The 21,814-nt window shown below is 39.1% G+C and overlaps 1 long non-coding RNA gene across 2 annotated transcripts in view; it reads left to right on the plus strand.

Annotated features, from left to right (window-relative positions):
• The window catches only part of LOC309811912, a 303,964-nt gene that overhangs the window by 8,363 nt on the left and 273,787 nt on the right, over positions 1-21,814 (plus strand). For both annotated transcript variants that reach the window (XR_014295272.1, XR_014295273.1), the window contains exon 2: positions 15,618-15,676. This is a non-coding gene — a long non-coding RNA (uncharacterized lncRNA). The remainder of the gene's footprint in view (positions 1-15,617; positions 15,677-21,814) is intronic.

The raw sequence follows: 21,814 nt of genomic DNA on the forward strand, positions 1-21,814 counted from the left end.
TTTTCCGATTCAGTATACTCTGTGCCAAACATTGTTCTAAATACCTCTCATGTAATATCTTTTTAAATACAACAACCCTATCGGGTATACTATTACACCCATTTGATAGATTAGGAAGCCAAAACGGAGAGAGATTCAGTAAGTTACTCAAGAGTCCATCATTAGATAGCGGCAGAGCTGGGATTCAAACCCAGGAAGTCTGACTTCAAAATCTGTACTCTTTACCACTGTAATTAGAGTGAGGCAAGACTCAAAAAGGGCCGAGAGAATGCAGCATAGAACTGGCAAAGGTTCAGGGTACAAAGATTAGAAGGGAATTGCAAATTGAGGTCTGGGTTAGGCCGGTTCCTTTCACCTGGTGCCCAGAGCGTGCTGAGGGCTGAGGAGTGAGGATCAGGCAGCCCCAGCAGCATCACAGCTTCCTCGTCATGGACTGCTCACCCAGCAAAATACGTTAACCTACTAATGGAGAATGACTGATGTTTCCAAGTCAGTTTACAAGCAAATTGGGCACATAACCCACAGGGGGACTATGACTAAGACAACAGTGTGCATTTTCAAGGACATTCCTGGTCCTACGTGTCTTTAACCAGGTAAGGGACCATCCTAGGAAATAGCCCAGTGAGTGCTAGTTCTTCTGCTTAATAAGCTTTTTCACCCTGGGTGAGTCCCTTTGCCTTCCGGGACCTTTCTAAGGTGGAAGCGTGGTCTGACAGAGGTCTTTCCTCTTCCACTGTTCCCTGTGTACCCTCCGTGTGTTTATTCCAAGAGGGCCGGATATCCAGGTGGGGCTGCATTGTTCTTTCAGCAAGGGCTTCTAGAATTACCTTATATGTCACATCTAGCTCTAATATTCTGAATATATGCATCATAAATTGAAATAATTGGTGTCTGAAAGAGAAGAGACATGGCCGAATAGGCTTGTTCCAGCTTCTAATAATGACCCAAACAGCAGTTCACAAATCCAACTAAGAAATCCAGGAAAAAAAAAATTGAGTTAGGCTTAATTTGTACCCCGAACGTAATATTCAGTGAATATAATTCTGTTATTTATTTTTTACCTTATTCTGTGACTTCACTCATAGCATTCAATTTATATATTGATTTCTAAGCATTGGTTTCCAAAAAAGTCATTATCCTGTGAGCAATATGGGCCACTAGAGCTTTATAACAAATAAATGGACGAAGAGTGGATGCCCTATGAAGAAATAGCCTCGTGTTACTTGTTGCCCTCAAAACTGGGACGTCCACATACTAATAGGGGTCACGACAGCATGTCAAACTGCAGAAAAAACTGCATAATACTACAGTGATTCTAGACAGAAGTAGATAATCAGTTCAGCCCTGGGTAGCTTCAGAGAGTAAGTCAAAAGAAGGAAATCTTTTTATTCTCCTCAGGGCAGAGATGATTTTTGGTTCTGTGTTTTAATTTTAGCACCTGCTGTTCCCTAGGGAAGTGTTGGTTAAAACAAAAGCCACTGTTTATTAGAACCAAGTTCTAATAAACCAAGTCAGAAATTAATCAAAGATGAGTAGCATGTCAGTTTCCCTACTCCTGTAATAAAAGAATAACTGTGATTGTACTCTGGGGGTCCAGTTAGGTAAGGGGTCTAGTTCTGTCTGGCCATTTTATGTAGAAGCAAATAAGGGGATAAAAAGGAGTTATTAAAAACAAAAGCAAAACAAGCAAGACAAAATGAAATATGGGAGCTAAAATTCCAGTCCTTGGCAATCAACCCCCAGGCCTGGGTGTTATGCAGAAAAAGGAAACCGTTGGAGACCCCATGGCAGTGTCAGTCAAGGCAGGTGATTTTAATTTCTGGTTTTCTAATAGGCTGGAGTTGGAAAAGGGAAGAAGTGGTGATTTGGGGGAAGAACTCCTTTGCATATAACCAATAGTAGTTTACTGTGAGCACTCAAGGACATCCTTAGGGTATATTTTAGAGATAGTGAAAAATTCACATGAATGATTAAAATTCAAATTTCTAAAATCGAGAGAAAATAATTCTTAATTATTTACTTATTAATTAGAATTATTTAATAATTCTAGTTTCTTAATGTCGGCAGAAGGTAACATAGGCAGAAGAGAAGATGCATTGGGAGGTTACATGGGTTTAAAGAGATCTGACAGGCCGCCTACAGGACTCTAATCCTCCTGGGGCGAGGGCAGCATCTTGGAATGCTCTCCTCTTCTTTCAGACCTACTCTCCAGCAGCCAGTTCAGTAGTTACTGTGCATGTAAGAGGTGCTTGAGTGAGTCTTTGTTACATAAATGAAAAGCAAATTAGTGCACTTTTCAGAGCTCCCTTCAGAGACCCGAGCCTGAGTGAGGGCAACTATCAAAAGGATAGACTCTTTGAGAATGAAATAGATTGAAGTCTTCCAATGCTGGTTGTCAGTTCCCAACCCTTCTTCATCCTCCTGGCTACTCTCACCCACCCCAGAGGACAGAGCCCTGTAGATGGCTCCAGGTCAACTGTGAAGTGAGTGGATTAGCGTCTAGGGTGGGGCCGGTGGGGCTGACTTCAGGCAATTTATTTTATCTGTCTGGGCCTCAGTTTCTGCCTGTGGTGGTGACGGTGGTGGTGGTGGTGGTGGGATGAACTGGGAGATCGGGATTGACCTACATACACTAATATGTATAAAATAGGCAGCTAATAAGAACCTGCTGTAGAAAAAAATAAATAAAATTCAAAAAAAAAAAGGAATGTTTACCAATAGAGTGATCTGACCTAGAGTAGGCCCCAGTTCAGGGTAGCCTTTATCCTTACTCTTACTATTGAAATCAGAAGTTTCAGGTCAGAGGCCTGATCTTTTAGTGAGATGCTTTCCCAAATCTGTCTCATGGTGGGACAGGGAGTCAAGTGTGAGACCAGAAACATAGCTTCTCAGGAGTGGGAGGGAGGGCACTGATGCCCAGGTGATGATTCAGAAATGAGCACCGGTACCAGGCGGGCCAATGTGAGACAGAAAAGTTTCTTCATGCACTTATTTGTTTTTGTTTTGGGTCCATCCTGCTGATAAACCTCCTCACTCAGAGGTTATTACTGCAAATGAAAAATACTGGTAAACCAGTATTTTGGCGTTAGCGTTCTGAGTGAGAGCTCCAGTGGCAGGGAGGGGCTGAGCCGTGGTTGAAGGGTTTCTTTGTGTTGACTGGGAATGCCTGTTCATCACTTTGTAAAGTTGGCTGAGGGTCTTCAGGTTATAGTGGAAAACCTTAAGAGTCACATGACAGCTTTTCCAGAAGTCTTTATTGCTGGAATTTCACTGGCTTCACGCCCATCCAAGCAGCCTCTGTCAGAAGGAACCAGAGCAGCTGTGACAGGTCTGTTCAGGGCAGTATTGCATAGGCGTGAAGCAGTAGCTCCATCTTCCCAAATCCCAGTAAAGTCCCCTGTCACGGCAAAGCTGAAGCTGAAAAAACTTGAATTACTGCCTGTCAAGCCAAGGGGTCTTAGAGCTCATCTCATCGAATCCCTTCAATTTCCAGTTGAGGAATCAGATCCAGGGATGTCTGAGGACCTGCTCAAGATAACGCAGCTTATTAGGCTCAGAGTTAAGACTCAAGATGGAATACAAACAAACACCTGTATTTATTAAACTTCATTTCAATTCCTTGTCTCATAAACTTGTATCTCTCTGCAAAATACTTAAGACAACAGGAAGCTGGGATAAGAGAAATTTGTGAAATTGTGTCAACATGTTTGGGGTTGTCTTCATATTCTCTGAAACCACAAAAGGCATTTGATTAAATAGTTTGCAGCCAATATGAGAATTTGTATTTATTTTCAAATGGTGCTTTCATTTTCAGAAGTTAAAGAAATCATTTTTTCATACTCAGGCTTCAAAAAGGCTGGGTGGGCTTTCGATACCCATGGCGATGGTTCCTTATTGCCAGAGCCACTGTTAGACCAAGTACTGCTTGGAAGGCAATTTGAGGCAATTTCAGAGGAGCCCCATGTCATGTCTCTGATTATAGTATGTGTGGTTGTCAAGCGAGAGAAACCACATCCCTTGGTGAGCTCCGCAGTCAGTGGGCTGTGAGCCGTCAGTCAGCCTCACGGGGAAAAGACACAGGACTTACCCCTGGATCAAGCTGCTCAAAATTGCCGTTTTACTCAAGATCAAGCATTTCAGAAGTCATGTTGTACGCGGTAGGGGAACTATTAAGTTGTAATGAAATAGAACAGCTAGAAAGAAGAAAACAAATGTGTACTTCAAAGGTGCAAAGGAGTGTCTTCATCAGGGCCCTGTTCAGATGTATCTTTTCTGCCATGAAGATTCTTCTAATTTTCATTTTGATATGTTTTCCTTTTCTTAATTTTAAGCCACGAACTCTCCTTGTGCCAATTAACAAAAAATGAAATAGAAGTCAGTCACTCCCTAAATTCCTCTTAGATCACGAACATTCTTTCTCTAGCCATGGTTGCTTGCATGCTGCCTCTTCTAATGTGAGACCCTCACCACAGGCAGTAATCAAATTCCTGGAGATGGGGTCAGGGAAGACTCAATCCCAAGTTGTCCCCATCCTTCCCCCCTGAGAGATCATGCCTATGTCAGTTTTGGATCCTGTCTTCCACCCTCATCTTTGTCTTTCCCTCTGTTTAGCTCTTTCTTTATACCTTGTAGACTAGAGACATGAGCATGTGAGATTTTTCCTCCCTTCCCTTCTGTTTCTTGGTTACCTTATAGACTTCTCTCCTCCTACACCTCTGTTCATTATATTCTCCCTCCCATTTTGTTCCAAAACTCTACCTGTAATGCATGGCTGATAAGCATATTCATTTTGCTTATGATTAACCTCAAAGGAGGAAAACACATTTTGGTGTGTTTTCAAGCTGAAGAACCACTGCCAGAATACGTCTGAAAGTTCGCTTTGACTTTTCATTAAAGTATTCATTTCCCACTCCCCACGGCCCTCACCTCGTCCTTCTCTAATTAAAATTAATTTCCATAAATATTTTTAAAAATTATTTCTAGCTCACGTTTTGAGTGCTACACTACCGTGTTGCGTTCCACTGCCTTTTCAATGCAGATGTACCACAGGAGGTAAATGAGCCCTTTTGAAGTAATTTTGGAACCTGGCCATTTTTAGAACATTGTTTCTATGAGAAAATGAATTCGCAGCTTTTAGAGCATGATTTACTTTAAGTTGGGTATTTCCTCTCTGTGTTTGGTACAAAAAAAAAATCTTTTTGACGTGACATAAAATCAAAGAGCTGACTTGGTTTTTACCTTGTTGAATATTTTCATAACAGAAAAAAATTAACCTGTTTATTTCTTACATTTTATTGTGTTTTGTATAACGTTCTAGAGACCTTGAAATGCATGTTGTTGGTAATTCATAATTTTTCATAACCAGAGATATGCGGAGACTGCAGTTGTACACCGTTTCTGTTTTTCCCCTCTTCCTGGGCACATGGAGAGACTGTATTTTCCAGTCTGCCTTGTAGCTAGGTGTGGCCATGGGAGTGGGTACTTGCCAATGGAATACGAGTACAAGGGATTCGAGGAACTTCTGCCTCATCTGCTTAAGAGGATCTCCCTGACCTGAGACTCCCTCTCCCCCACGTAGCCACCTAGACCAGAGCAACCCTGCAAGCCAGCTGTGGATGGCAGAGTTATTGCCGGCCTGGGTCCCCAGTGACTGGCTGGAGCAGAACTGCCCACCAAGCTGGGACACTTGTCTCGCACTGTTACCTGGGAGACAAACACAGTTCACTGTGCTTCGAGCCACTGCATTTTGGGGCGCTTTTTCTTACAGCAGCTTAGCCTACTCTGTAAAACTACTACAAAATTTATTTTACAGGATGTCCTATTGTAAAGTATTTTACCAAAATATACTGAATAATCAAAAACTACATAAGCAAAAAGTAACTTTCTTCCAAAAACAAAACTCTAGACATTTTTTTTGATTCTGCTAGTGTATTTCTCTATATATTAAGAAATGGATAAGGCGAATTTAATCCTCCATTCAAACAGAAAAGTCTGTTTACCAAAGCCAGACATGTTTTCCAAAGAGTTGTTATTTGAAAGGGGTAATATGTTCTGGCCTGCATTATATCTATTAAAGGAAAACAAGTAAAAGAATACCCACCTCAGAAGCACATTTCTTTGATATAGTATCCCATAATAATCCCATTTTAATTAGGGCCAAATTCTGCTTATGATCAAATGCAGTCTCAAGAAACAAAATTCTTCCAGGGTCACTTTATAATACAATAATGAAAGAAGAATAAAGCAAGGTTAACATCATTGAATTTCAAAAAAAATTTATAAATTGGAATGAGGGTAGAATCACACACATATTCATGGTTTATTTTTTTATACCACAATTGGTGTCGTATCTAATGGTACTTCTTTGCTGAATATTTTTGTGTATTTGTTGGTTGCTTTGTTTTTCTCACAAAGTAAAGCAACATTTGTAATTTAGGTTTTTCGTTAAGTTCTTCCATTAGAATATATATTAACAAGATAATCTAAAATATGAAAGTTAAAATAAATAGTGCCAAATTGGCCCATGGCTAAAAAAACAAACATCTAAGCCCTGAACGAAGTAGGGATGAATTCATTCCTCAAAATCCTAAAACGGGAGAAGTAGGAAAAGGGGTTACGAAAGAATCTACGACCTTAATAACATTTAAAAAACTAAGTGAATATTACAGTATTCTCCGTAGAACTCAGAACTCTGGGTGAATTCTGAGACAAAACATTTAAGAGGATAAAATAGGCATTAGCTACAGGAAAATAATCCATTCTCTCTGTACATATTTTTAAGTAGTAGCAAATTCATCTCACTTTATTTTTTAAAAATTTTCTTTTGTTTTGTTTGGCCACGCTGCACAACTTGCAAGATCTTAGTTCCTGGACCAGGGATCAAACCCACGCCCCCTGCAGTCGAAGCGGGGAGTCTTAACCACTGGATCGCCAGTGAAGTCCCACTTTTTTTTTCTTTAAATGCAATACTGGACTTTTAACTCTGTCTGCCAGTATCAAGATTATGATCACTGTTATCTAGATCTTCTTTACTCATATGATGATGTCTACTTCAACCTTAAACGGAAATCTGTGGAACTTTGCTCTAGTAAACATTGCTTCCCCTCTTCCACCAGTTCCTGGCTGCCTGACATAACCAGCCATCAGACTGACGAGAGAATGTGCTTATAGCGTTCTGTAAGGGGGATAGAATGCAATATGGATAAAATGCAGTATGGGATAGAATGCAGTATGGATCATAGGTCTGAAAAGAATCAAGGTTCTTAGGTTTTCTACTTCTCGGTTTCTGTGTTTAAAAATATAAACCCACAGGGACTTCCCTGGTGGTGCAGTGGTTAAGAATCTGCCTGCCAGTGCAGGGGACATGGGTTTGATACCTGGCCCGGGAAGATCCCACATGCCGTGGAGCAACTAAGCCCGTGCGTCACAACTACTGAGCCTGCGCTGTAGAGCCCGCGAGCCACAACTGCTGAGCCCACGTGCTGCAACTACTGAAGCCTGCGCACCTACAGCCTGTGCTCTGCAACAAGAGAAGCCACTGCAATGAGAAGCCTGCGCACCACAACGAAGAGTAGCCCCCGCTCGCCACAACTAGAAAAGGCCTGCACACAGCAACGAAGACCCAACACAGCCAAAAATAAATTAAATAAATAAATAAATAAAGTTGAAGTTGCTTTAAAAAAAAAAAAATATATATATATATATATATATATATACCCACATTATAGTAACTGACCGCTGTGTGACAATTCATCTAGAGTCTTGGTCCAAAGAGTCGTCTAATGCTGGCTTTAGTGCTACTCAAGTCTACGACAGATCCAAGCTGGGCCTCAACTTCCTTATCTGGACATGGGAATACTTTATTAATATTTGTTTTTCCTAAGCCCACTCTAGAAGAAGTCTGTACCTGCAGGAAATTACACGGCACACAACTCTTCACTTAAAGCAAAAATAAAGACAGCCTTAAAGAGGAAACAGTATCACAATGGGGAGGGAGGAGTAAATGGCTAAGGAACATGTGACTGTGGCAATGCCTCTGGGATGGGTCAGCTGGTTGGAGGGCCAAATCCAGCCTGCTGCCTGTTTTATTAAGAGCTAAGAAAGACTTCTCCATTTTAAATGATTTTTTAAAATTCTGAAGAAGAAGAGTATTTCATAATACATGAAAATTTTATGAAATTCAAATATTAGTGTCTATACATAAAGTTTTATTGAAACACAGACATGCCCTTCCATTTATGTGTCGTGACTGCTTTCACACCACAACAGCGAGAGTTCAGCAGTCATGACAGGGACCGTACAGCCTGCAAAGCCTAACACATTTACTAGCTGTCCTTTATAGAATTCGTTTTGCAAACCTTCCTCTAGAATGTTCAAGGTAGAAATGTCCAATGGCAGTTGGAATTTAGATTTTTGGAATGATCCACAAGAAGCAGTAGTTTAAAATGTGGGAGTTGAGGAAGTCAAGAAGAGATTCGAGAAAAGAGGACTGGAGAAAGCACCTGTGGAAGATGACTTTGATAAGTTGGGAGAGGAAGGAATCCCTGAAGGGAGGTAAGAAGGCACAGGTAGAACACGGTGGGTGTCCCAAAAGCCAAGCAAGGAGTGAGTTGGCGACAGCAGACATGTCAGAGAGATCAGGTAAACTGGATATGAAACAGTTCATTGGATTTGGTGACTAGAGGTCATTGGTGGCCCCCAAGAAAGCGATTTCTATGAAACAATGCGGCATTTGCCAGTTTTCAAGAGGTCCAGGAGCAAACAGATTTGCCCTGGAAAGGAGACCAACATTTGTCTGCTTGCTTGCTTGTTATTTTTCATAGAATACTGAGAGTGTTTGTAGGCCCAACAGAAGCATTCAAGAGATGGAGATGTGAAGAGAGGAGACAGAGAGCTGAGGAAAGGAATGGAGAAAAGGTTGAAGGGATGCCTAAGTTGAATATAGAAGGGGCACAGCTCCCTCTGAAACAATGAAGAAGAAAAGAGTGGACACACAAAGAAAATTTGAAGGGGGAAGCCAAAAAGGGCATGATAACATTAAGTGGTGAGGTTAACTACATAGAATAAGGAAGCTGGAATAACAACGGGGCATTTCAGGTGGGTAAACCAGTAACCATCATGCGTGAAGCTGTACAAAGTCCACTGGAGTGTCTGAAAAGACTGCTGAGGAAAAGTATTTGATATGGCTTTGAAGTCTTTCCCAAAAGTTTGGTAGCTTAGCTGTGGAGATGGAAAAGAAGTTGAAAGAGGCTAAGATTAACATGAAAGACTCCAGAAAAGGTAACACGTGGAATGACTGTTCAAGAAGACAGTGTTGAAACAACTTGTCCTGGAGTCCAGACTGGTTGGTAGAGCAAGGGAAACCAGAGGGAACTTGACCAGCTAGGATTAGAAAGAAGACTTAAGAAAGAAATGAGACTGAAGTGTCATTTCTGTAAGGTGAAGGAAGTACAAAAGATAGAAATCAATGAAGATAAAATCAGAAAGGAGGACTTCTATCATCACTATCACCAAATGAAAGATCTTGGAATATTGAAAATAAGGTGTAAGATCTGGCTGTCATGCAGACTATGGGAATCTCAGAAGAAATTTGAAGATGCAGCTGCTTTATCCTGGAAGGCTCTTGTTCCTCAAGGTTTCTTGTCCATGTATGCGTCCCAGGGTCTTGTAGGTGGAAGGTGATCAGAGACCAGAAAAGTGATGTCTGAGCTGTTTGCAGTGGGAGTAGATCACAGAGAAAAGCCTTAGCCAGAGAATCTTAACTTGAACCTTAACTTGAATATTAACTTGAACTTCAAGTCTTAACTTCAAGTCAAGGATCTTAACTTAATCTTAACTTAACTTCAAGTCAAGAATCTTAACTTAACTTCAAGTCAAGAATCTTAACTTGAACCTAAGGGGTTTAGTTGAAACTGAGTAGTCCTTTGGAATGGAGCTGAACAATGACTCAACTCACTGACTGGCTCACTGGGCACCCTTTCCCTCCCTCCCAGGGAAACCGAGATTGAATGAATAATAGCTGTGAAATGCTCCTTTGAGAACAAGACTCCTACACACTAATAAATACTAAATGCTTTTCATTACAACTTAAGTGAATGACTTGCTTCCCCTCAAAATGCGTCCTAATGAATGGCATGAGAAAGAATGACATTTCCCCAAAATGTTGCACATTAACACTAATTTATTATAGACTCATGAATGTCTATAAATTTTGTTGATTGAAAATTAATTTGCATCAACATTTGAGGAATGGAAGGAGGGAAGTTAATAAGTACCTGAACCATTCAATTATTTGAAGTACCTAGACTTAGCTAAAATTTACTAAAGGATAATTTTAAAACTTATTCATCAAATTAAATAGTGACATTTGGGGGTCATTTGAAATGAAAAACATCTTTTTTTTTTATTTTCTCAGCTCCCACTTTACCTCTTCTCCCCTGGCTCCTGGTCCCAGTCCCCATCCCATCCTTGCTGCCCCTAGATATTCTTTCAGAGATTCGGCAGGAAAATATTCACATATTCCAAATAATTTCTTGGTCTTCATGACATAAGAATACTAGCTTTCCCACAGAGAAGCAAATTGGATGACAATTTTAGGATAATTGAATTGCTTGATGTTTTTCAAGTTGTTCGGAAACCAGTGCTGTGAAAACCAGTTTTTTTCAGTGCTACCTGTAGTTTCCTGTGGTAGGAGATTTTCTATTTACCCGTTAAAAACAAAACACAGAGCAAAGGCTTGCAGATGTGTGAGTGGGTTTATGTTATACAGTGGCTTTGAAAATGAAAACTTGGTAAACTAAATTAAAACAAACTGAGTTGCCCAAATTTTCAATAAGTTAGGTATAATAATTTGGGGTGGACAAAAAAAATCTGTATAAAAGAGACCCATAGATCCTAATTTTAAATCATTTGAGGGCCAAATGGTCACCCTTTTCCCCCCTTTCTGGATGGAGATGGAGGGTATCAGGGCTTTCAGGTATGAAACAATTGATAATGATACCAAACAAAATGGTTGGTAATCACAAAGAGAGTAAGGCACAAAAAGAAAAGAATCTGGGCAGAGATAAATCATGGAACTGCGCAGAAACTGAATGATGTTGGCCTCTGCTTCTGAACCTTGACCATGCATCAGAAATACCTGGAGGGCTTGTAAAAATACAAATTGTGGGGCTTCCCTGGTGGCGCAGTGGTTGAGAGTCCGCCTGCTGATGCAGGGGACACGGGTTCGTGCCCCAGTCCGGGAAGATCCCACATGCCGCGGAGTGGCTGGGCCCGTGAGCCATGGCCGCTGAGCCTGCGCATCCGGAGCCTGTGCTCCGCAACGGGAGAGGCCACAACAGTGAGAGGCCCGCGTACCGCAAAAAAACAAAAAACAAATTGCTAGCCCCCCACCAACAGTTTCTAATTCAGTAGATCTGGGATAGGGCCTGAGAGTTTCCTTTCCACCAAATTCCCAAAAGATGCTGACGCTATTGGTTCTGGGACCACACTTTAAGAACTAAATTTAGGACAGTGTCTAGAGACAGAAAGAAGAAATAAGAAAGTGTGGAAGACAATGATGCGAGATAGAAGAAGCCAGTTTATTGGAGGAAATGAAAGGGAAGAAGGAATCAAGACAACAGGTGATGACTAAATTAAAATTTAAAAAAGCAAAGGAAGGTAAACTTTAATTGAATGCCAAGCCCTGTGCTAGGCATTTTACATTCACATTCCTGCCAGGTAGGTAAAATAACATCCAGAAGAGGAACAAGATGTTCAAAAACTTGACAAATATGAGTGGATAATGAAGACTATAGTAAAATAGCTTTGCAAGGTCAACACAGTTAAAAAATGGTCCTGAGTTCTAAGCCACTTAAGAGATAGACAAGGAGAAAGATGGAGATCAGAGTACCATACCTGTTACTGATTAAGGCTGGGAGGGATGATGTGGCTTAGGAGTGCAGCAACTGTGCGCTTCCCAGTGCTGCTGCTCAGAAACAGACCGGTCTATCGGGCCAGGCCAGGTGGACATGTTTCCTCCCGTGGGGCCCTCCCCTTGGAAAATTTCCAACATGGAAGATAAGACATGAATATGGGCATTACTGTGGCCATTCCTCAAAGAAGGAGAGCATGGCAGGGGCTGAGCTTAGCAAGCCCTATTTACTCGTCTCAAATTTACCATTCAAATAATTTGCTTTTCATTCTCTGAGGCAGAGCGGTGAAAGAGTAAAGAGGTTGGGAATGTTACCTGAGCTGAGGTCTCTCTAGATGCAAGGAAAAACATCAGGAGCCTGGAATAAATATCCTCTCCCTATAGGTAGGCGAACCTAGCATAAAAGCAGACTGTTCCCTCTAAAGCCTGCTCCGTTTCAACGATTCTGTTGGGACTTCCCTGGCAGTCTGGTGGTTAAGGCTCTGGCGCTTCCACTGCAGAGGGCACGGGTTTGATCCCTGGTTAGGGAACTAAGATCCTGCGTGCCACACTGCGCGGCCAAATATATATATATATATATATATATATATATATATATATATATATATATGATTTTGTTGCTTCTAGAAAGAAAGCACGACAAAGATTGGGGAGTAGTAAAGAATCCCAGGAAGATGCAAGATGAAGGAACCAATACCGTATTTTGGTAGCATGGTAACTTGAATTACTGGTGCCCAACGACAGGGGATTGCCTGCAAGACTAAACACTGGAAGTGGGCCTGGCTGGTGGCTGGGTCAGTATCCCGAGGAGAGGCTGGTTGATCTAAATTTCACACGTAGCTTCCGAGTCTGCTTCTCTCTGTGGCCATTTTTACTAGTTTTCGTTTTCTATATTCTGCTGGCCATCTAGTTTGTTCCTTAGGAAAATGGCTCAAATGGACATTTGGAAAGGAAAAAAAGACACTAAAGAGCAGGCTCATTCTACTTAAACAATGTGCAATCAGACTAGTATTTCCAGTAGTTCAACCTGCTATGAGTCCCAGTTCATCACATCATCAGAGGTTTGTGCTCCATGTCCGTAGAAGTGCAGAGCCTCTTCAGTTCTCCTTCCGCCCTGTCGCTGCAGTGTCAGCTTGCGCTCCGGGAGTTCCCGCAGCGATGCACACGGCCTTACAGTGGATGAGGATGGGCTCTCACCACTTGACTTTCCAATGTGCTCGTGCTTAGTAGAGCACCTCCTTGGCACAGTGAAAGTTCTTTAAGTTGGACTTTGTTGAAATGCCCCTGGAGGCACATGTTAAAGCTGAGATTTTAATTACAGACCATTAACTACTGCTGCTTCTGTGTCTTTAATTGAGTACCGTATATATAGTTCTAGGGCCCTTGAGGATTTTACCCCAACAGGTGAAGTTTTATGTGTTCAGTGGATTTTTGTTGTTGCTGTTTCAGGGAAAATGTTTGAATTCCGATAATTCTTGCTAGGAACACAAAAGAAAAAGCAGAAGATGCCCAGGAACTCAATAATTGAGTGGATGAAGATGAATATAGGAAAAAAAACAGCAGGAAAATGGTATCTGAACTGACTGAATTACATAAAGTCCTAGAACCTTCACACATTTTTATTACTCAAAGAATTCTATTTTTATTTGGAAAACCAGAGGGTTTATATTAGTTTTATTATCTTATGGTTGGGATAATCAGCAAACTTAAACCTGAACTCAAACCTAAACCTGAACCTGAACTCAGACCTATAGTTTCGTCAAAATTTTAGCTAAAAACAAGAGGAAAAACTTTTAAAATATCTCTTTCAGAAGTTCCAAACACCTATATAAAATTCTTAACACTTGGAAAAATTGTAAATTTACAAGTATTAGTTACCAAAATAATCTTCCTGATTATTTTCTTAACATGAGTAAAATGTCTTCAGAGCTTTCTTCTCTTGAATATTCACTGCGGTTAATGAGTGTTCAGTGTAGTTTATAAATGATCGTTTAAACACAGAGATAGGAAGAAAATGAAGAGACCAAGCTTCTAGTCTACATTCTGCCATAAACCAGTGGTATGATCTAGGGGCCAGTTAGTGTTCTCATGATTAAAATACCTGTTGTAGAGCATTCAGAGATATCTCATAAGGGTAAAAATGAGGTCATGTATACAAAGCACTGAAAAAAATTTAAAGTGTTATATGACTTTTAAAGTAATCAGCATCATTTTAAATGGACGAATAGCATAAACTGCAGATGTTTAGCTTAGGGAAGGTAAGACGGAAGTGGTAAAGCAAAAGTGTCTTCTTATACTTGAGAGCTGCTCAGTTGATCTGGAGGACAGACTTTAAAAGCGGGTGGAAATTACAGTCCAGTAGTTTTCAGCATAACATAATAAAACAACTGTCCAGCCTGCATGCCAAGTTCCTTTACTAATTGTCAGAGATGCCTTTTGTGACATTAGCTGCTATAATTTATTATTGGACCAAGAGCTCTCTAAAATCCTTTCCAACTTTCAGAGCCTTAGTTCCTGTGTTCATCTAAAAAACTAATCAATGAATTTTGTGGCAGTTGATTCTATTGATTATGTTTATGTGACAGGATACAATCAAGTGGAAAAATATATTCACTTAGGTGTACCATGAAGATCCTAATGTGTTCTCCAGAGAACAGTGATATTTCTAGAGCATGGGAGGGCTGTATGCTTAGTGGGGATTCCTTAGCCCTCCCAGAAATGCCTTCACTAAGCAGCAGTGCTTTAAACAATCATTTGATGTTAGCAATAAAAATCCAATTGAAGATAGTATATACTATATTATACCATATTCTTCTTCTTCACATGAGAAATACCTTTGGAATTTAAAATCAAGGAAAGCCTTTCTTTTTCTGAGGAACTAGAATATTTCCTTATTCCAGTAACAAAGCTTTGTAATTAATGAGCGTATTGTCCTGGCTGCTAGGAAGCTCAAAGCAGATTTGAAATAACCATGGCAACTCTGACAATTCTCAGAGTTGGCATGCTTACATTATCTCTTTTTCCCTTGGTCTGAATTTTCTTTCTCTTTCATAATGTTTTAAACTGTTAAAAAAAATTTTTTAAAGATGGTCATACTTTTAAAGTAGTCACTGTAGATACCTTCAGTTGATTTTGCAAAAACATCTTCTATGCTCTTCTTTCGTTAGCCAACCTTGCTATTTTCCACATAGACACAGAAGCACAAACACACACACGCCAGTGTACTATTTTCTTCTTTTCAAAATATGCAGAAAATAAATTGAATAAAACACAGTAAATTATTTGCAGCTCTGAAGGGTTTGACCATCAAATAAATATGATTATGTTCTCCTTGCAGATGATGCCATATTTACTTAAAGATCAGGATAGTTTGTTCTTTCTTGGTCTTCTAAGTGTTACATAACCTGTGAAATATATTACTTCACCGTCCTCATGAAGTGTTTTAGTGATGGCCAGGAGGTTTTGGACGGTGAAGAATTTAGGACTCTTTTGAAGCTTATGACAAATGTTAATTTGAAGTTCAAAGATGCATAGTCTCTGCCAGTTTTTCTTGCCATTTATTTATTTATTCAAATTTTATTCCTGCACTCCTACCCGCATTCCTGATGATAGCATTTAACCCTTTCATAAAGAAGCTTCCTTTTGTCTTTTTAAGCTCCCTTGGAGTCAACTACTAGATATCATGGGCATTCTTTTGCTTTTTCAGAGAACTCTGGAAAGCAAGCAGCTTCCTCTTCATGTCCAAACCTGCCACAGGTCTAACAGGTAAGTTTTTGTATTTCATTTTGATACAGATTCTGTAGGCCTTCTGTTGTAAGCAACTAAAATTTTTTGAAAAGAAGTTATCTTTTAAAAAATTTAAATATAGTTGATATAAAATATTATGTTAGTTTCAGGTATACTACGTTGTAATTTGACATTTGCATATACATTACAAAATGAACACCACGGTAAGTCAAGTACCATCTGTCCCCATTCAAAGTTCCTACAATATTATTGATCATATTCCTTATGCTGTATATTATATCCCTGTGGGTTATTCATTTTATAACTAGAGATTTATACTGTTAATTCCCTTCACCTGTTTCACCCAACCCTCCACCTGCCTCTGCTCTAGCAACCATCCATCTATTCTCTGTATCTATGAGTCTGTTTTCATTTTGCTTTGTTTGTTTGTTTTGTTTTTTAGAGTCCACATATAAGTGAGATCAGACAGTATTTTTCTTTTCCTGTCTGATTTATTTCACTTAGCAAAATGCCCTCTAGAGTCATCCATGTTGTCACAAATGGCAAGATTTCATTTTTAATGGCTGAGTAATATTCCATTGTGTGTGTGTGTGTGTGTGTGTGTGTGTGTGTGTGTGTATCACATCTTCTTTATCCATCCATCCATCCAGGGACACTTAGGTTGCTTTCATATCTTGGCTATTTTAAATGATGCTGCAATGAACATTGGGGTGCATATATCTTTTGGAATTAGTGTTTTGGTTTTCTTTGGGAAAATACCCAGAAATGAAATTTCTGGATCATATGGTAGTTTTATTTTTAATTTGTTGAGGAAACTGCATACTGTTTTCCATACTGGCTGCATCAATTTACAGTGCACAGGGTTCCTTTTCCACCATATCTTCGCCAACACTTGTTATTTGTTATCTTTTTTGGATGATAGCCATTCTGACAGGTGTGAGATGGTATCTCATTGTGGTTTTGATTTGCATTTCCCTGATGATTTGAGATGTTGAGCATCTTTTCATATGTCTGTTGGCCATTTGCATACCTCCTTTGGACAAATGTCTGTTCAGGTCCTCTGCCCATTTTTGAATCAGGTTGCTGGTTTGTTTGATGTTGAGTTGTATGGGTTCTTTGTGTATTTCAGGTATTACCCATTATCACCTATATCAGTTGCAAATACCTTCTTACACTCAGTAAGCTGCCTTTTCATTTTATTGGTGGTTACTTTCACTAAGCGAAAGCTTTTAGTTTGATATTGTCCCATTTGTTTATTTTTGCTTTTGTTTTGCTTGCCTGAGGAGACAGATCAAAAAAATATATTGCTAAATCCAATGTCAAAGAAATTACTGAATAATTATTACTGATTATTTTTGTATATGGTGTGAAAAAGTAGTCCAGTTTGATGCTTTTGCATGTAGCTGTCCAGTTTTCCCAACAACATTTATTTAAGAGTCTGTCTTTTCCCATTTGTATATTTTTGCCTCCTTTGTTGTAGATTAATTGACCATATGAACTTCGGTTTATTTCTGGGGTCTCTATTCTGTTTTTCTGCCAGTACCATACTGTTTTGATTATTGTAACTTTGTAGTGTAGTTTAAAACCAGGGATTGTGATACCTCCAGCATTGTTCTTTCTCAAGGTCGCTTTGGCTACTAGAGGTCTTTCGTGTTTCCACACAAATTTTAGAATTGTTTGTTCTAGTTCTGTGAAAAATGCCATTGGGATTGCACTGAGTCTGTAGATTACGTAGGGTAGTGTAGTCACTTTAACAATATTAATTCTTCCAATCCATGAGCACAGTGTATCTTTCCATTTGTTTGTATCCTCTTCAGTTTCTTTCATCAATGTCTGATAGTTTTCAGATTACAAGTCTTTTACCTCAGTGGTTAGATTTACTCCTAGGAATTTTATTCTTTTTGATGCAATTGTAAATGAGATTGTTTTCTTAATTTCTCTTTCCAATAGTTCATTATTAGTGTATAGAAATGCCACAGATTTCTGTATATTAATTTTGTATCCTGCAACTTTACTGAATTTATTGATGAGTTCTACTAGTTTTGGGGTGCCATCTTTAGAATCTTCTATATATAGTATCATGTCATCTGTAAACAGTGACAGTTTTACTTCCTCCTTTCCAATTTGGATTCTTTTTATTGCTTTTCTTGTCTGATTGCTGTGGCTAGGACTTCCAATACTATGTTGAGTAAAAGTGGTGAGAGTGGCATCCTTGTCTTATTCCTGATCTTAGAGGAAATGATTTCAGCTTTTCATCATTGAGTATGATGTTGGCAGTGGGTTTGTCATATATGACCTTTGTTATGTTGAGGTATGTTCCTTGTATGCCTACACTGTTGAGAGTTTTTATCATAAAATTGATGTTGAATTTGTCCAAAGCTTTTTCTTCATCTATTGAGATAATCATATGATTTTTATTCTTCAATTTGTTAATGTGGTGTATCACATAGATTGATTTGTGGATATTGATTTGTGGATAAATCCCACTTGATCATGGTGTATGATCATTTTAATGTACTGCTGAATTCACTTTCCTAGTATTTTGTTGAGGATTTTTTTTTTTTTTTTTTTTTGCGGTATGCGGGCCTGTCACTGTTGTGACCTCTCCCATTGCGGAGCACAGGCTCTGGATGCGCAGGCTCAGTGGCCACGGCTCACGGGCACAGCCACTCCACGGCATGTGGGATCTTCCTGGACCGGGGCACGAACCCATGTCCCCTGCATCAGCAGGCAGACTCTCAACCACTGCGCCACCAGGGAAGCCCTTGCTGAGGATTTTTGCTTCTGTATTCGTCAGTGCTACTGGCTTGTAATTTTCTTTCTTTTTTTGTGTGGTGTCTTTGTTTTGGTATCAGGGTGATGCTGGCCTCATAGAATGAGTTTGGAAACAGTCCTTCCTCTTCAATTTTTTTTTTTTAAGTAGTTTGAGAAGGATAGGTATGAACTCATCTTTAAATGCTTGGTAAATTCACCTGCAAGGCCATCTGGACCTGAACATTTTTGTTGGGAGTTTTTTTGTTTTTTTAATCACTGATTCAGTTTCATTACTGGTAATTGGTTTACTCATATTTTCCATTTTTTCTTAAGTCAGTCTTGGGATATTGTATGTTACAAGGAATTTCTCCATTTCTTTTAGCTTGTCTGTTTTATTGGCATATAATTGTTCATAGTAATCGCTTATGATGCTGTTCATATTTTCTATTTTTTCCTAAGTCAGTCTTGGGAGATTGTATGTTTCCAGGAATGAATCCATTTCTTCTAGGTTGTCCATTTTATTACCATATAATTGTTCATAATAATCTTGTATGAGCCTATGTATCTGTCTGGTGTCAGTTGTGACTTCTCTTTCTTTTCTGATTTTATCTATTTGGGCCCTATCTTAGTCTCTATTTCACTTTTTTCTGCTCTTTATGATTTCTTTCCTTCTTCTAACTTTGGGTTTTGTTTGTTCTCCTTTTTCTAATTCCTTTAGGTTTAAGTTTAGATTGTTTATTTGCTATTTTTCTTATGTCCTGAACTATGCTTGTATTGCTGTAAACTTCCCTCTTAAAACTGCTTTTGCTGCACCCCATAGATTTTGGATCATTGTGTTTCCATTTTCATTTTCCTCCAGGAGTTTTTGTTTCCTCTTGATTTTGTCAGTGACCCATTGGTTGTTTAGTAGTATATTGTTTAGACTCCATATGTTGGTGTTTTTTTGCAGTTTTTTTCTTGTAGTTGATTTCTAGTTTCATGCCTTTGTGGCAAAAAAACATGCTTGATATGATTGCAGTCTTCTTATATTTATTGAGACTGGTTTTGTGGCTTAGCATGTGATCTATCCTGGGGAATGTTTAATGTGCTTTTGAAAAGAATGTGTATTCTGCTGTTTTTGGCTGGAATGTTCTATACATACCTATTAATTTTATCACAGTCTAATGTGTCATTTAAGACTAGCATTTTCTTTTTGATTTTCTGTCTGGATGATCTGTCCATTGATGTAAGTGGGGTATTAGAGTCCCCTACTATTATTGTAGTATTGTCATTTTATCCCTCTCTGTTTGTTAATATTTGCTTCATGTATGTAAGTGCTCCTATGTTGGGTGCATATTTATTTACAGTTGCTATAACTTCTTGTTGGATAGATCCCTCGACCATTCTTTAATGTCCTTTTTTGTCTCTTGTTACAGTCTTTGTTTTAAAGTCTTCTGTCTAAGTATCATTACCCTAAATTTCTTTTAGTTTCCACTTGCCTGGAATACCTTTTTCCATCCCCTCACTTTCAATCTTTGTGTGTCTTTAGATCTGAAGTGAGTCTCTTATAGGCAGCATATATATGGGTCTTGTTTTGTATCCATTCAGCCAGTCTGTGTCTTTTGATTGCAGCATTTGGTCCACTTACATTTAAAGTAATTATTGATAGGTATGTGCTTATTGCCATTTTGTGAATTTTTTTCAGTTTGTTATTGTTCTTTTCTTCTTGTGATTTGATGAATATCTTATATATGATTATTCTGAATTGATCTCTTAAGTTTGAATGCATTCTAACAACCCTATATTTTTACCCACCCTCCATGTTTAATGTTTTTGACATTGTATTTTACATCTTTTGGTTTTGTGTGTCTCTTAACTAGTTATTGTGGATATAGATAAGTTTACTATTTTTGTCTTTTAACCTTCCTACTAGCTTTATACTTGGTTGATATACCACCTCTACTGTATATTTGCCTTACTGATGAGATTTTTGTCTTTCATAATTGTCATATTTCTAGTTGTAACCTTTTCTGCTTAGAAGAGCCCCTTTAAACATTTTATATAAAACTAGTTCAGTGATGAACTTTTGCTTGTCTATAAAATTCTTTCTTTGTCTTTTACATCTGAATAATATGCCAGGTAAAATGTTCTTGGTTTTAGGTTTTTCCTTTCATTGCTTTAAATGTATCATACCACTCCCTCTGGCTTGCAGTTTCTGCTGAAAAGTCAGCTAATAGCCTTATGGGAGTTTGCTTGTATGTAACTAATTTCTTTTCCCTTGCTGATTTTAAGATTCTCTATATTTAATTTTTGTCATTTTAATTATAATATGTCTTGGTTTTTACCTCTGGATTCATCTTGTTGGGGACTCTGTCCTTCTTGAACCTGGATATCTGTTTCCTTTCCAAGTTAGGGAAGTTTTCATCTCTTATTTCTTCAGATAAGTTTTCTGCCCCTTTTTGGACCCTTATAATGTGAATGTTAGTATGGTTGAGGTTGTCCCTGAGGTCTCTTAAACTGGGTTCACTTTGTTAACTTCTTTTTTTTTTTCCTATTCAACTTGGGTGATTTCTACCACTCTGTCTTCCTGTTTGTTGACCCATTCCTCTGTATCATCTATCTACTGTTGATTCCTGCTAGTGTATTTTTTTATTTCAGTTATTGTATTCTTCAGCTCTGTTTGGTACTGCTTTATGCTTTCTGACTCTGTTGAAATTCTCACTGTGTTCATCCATTCTTCTCCTAACTTTGGTGAGCATCTTTAATCATGACCATCATTAATCAGGCAGGTAGATTGCTTATCTCCACTTTATGCTTTTTCTGAGGTTTTTGTCTTGTTCCTTCATTTGGAGCATATTCCTCTGTCTCCTCATTTTGTCCAATTCTTTGTGTTTATTTCTATGTATTAGGTAGGTGGTTATGTCTCCTGATATTGGAGAAGTGGCCTTACATAGGAGATGTCCTTTGGGGCCCATCAGCATGCTTTCTTGTGGTCACCATAATGATATGCTTTAGGGGTGCCCCATATGTGGGCTGCATGGGTTTATTTGTTGTGGTGGGGTCGATTACTTTGGGCATGCTGGTAGTTGGGGTTTGCCTTTGGCTCAGTTGGCTGTGAGGTTCTGTCTCTTGCAGTGGCTGTGGGCCCACTGGTGGGCAGCGTAAGCTCCAGCACCTATTAGGCCAGAGGGAGGATTCCAAAATGGTGCTTGCCAGTGCAGGTGTCATCAAGGTAGATCGAGCTCCAAAATTGGCTGCCATCAGCATCTCTGTCCTCAGGGGGAGTCCCAGTTACCTCCTGCCTCTCTGGCAGTCTCTCTAAGATAAGCAAGTAGGTCTAACCCAGGCTACGTTCAAACTACTGCCTCTTTGCTCATACTCAGAGCATGTGAAACGTGTTTGCACCCTTTAAAAGTGGAGTCT

The sequence above is a fragment of the Mesoplodon mirus genome, assembly GCF_964341445.2.
Source record: "Mesoplodon mirus genome assembly, chromosome: 11".
Lineage (NCBI taxonomy): Eukaryota > Metazoa > Chordata > Mammalia > Artiodactyla > Ziphiidae > Mesoplodon > Mesoplodon mirus.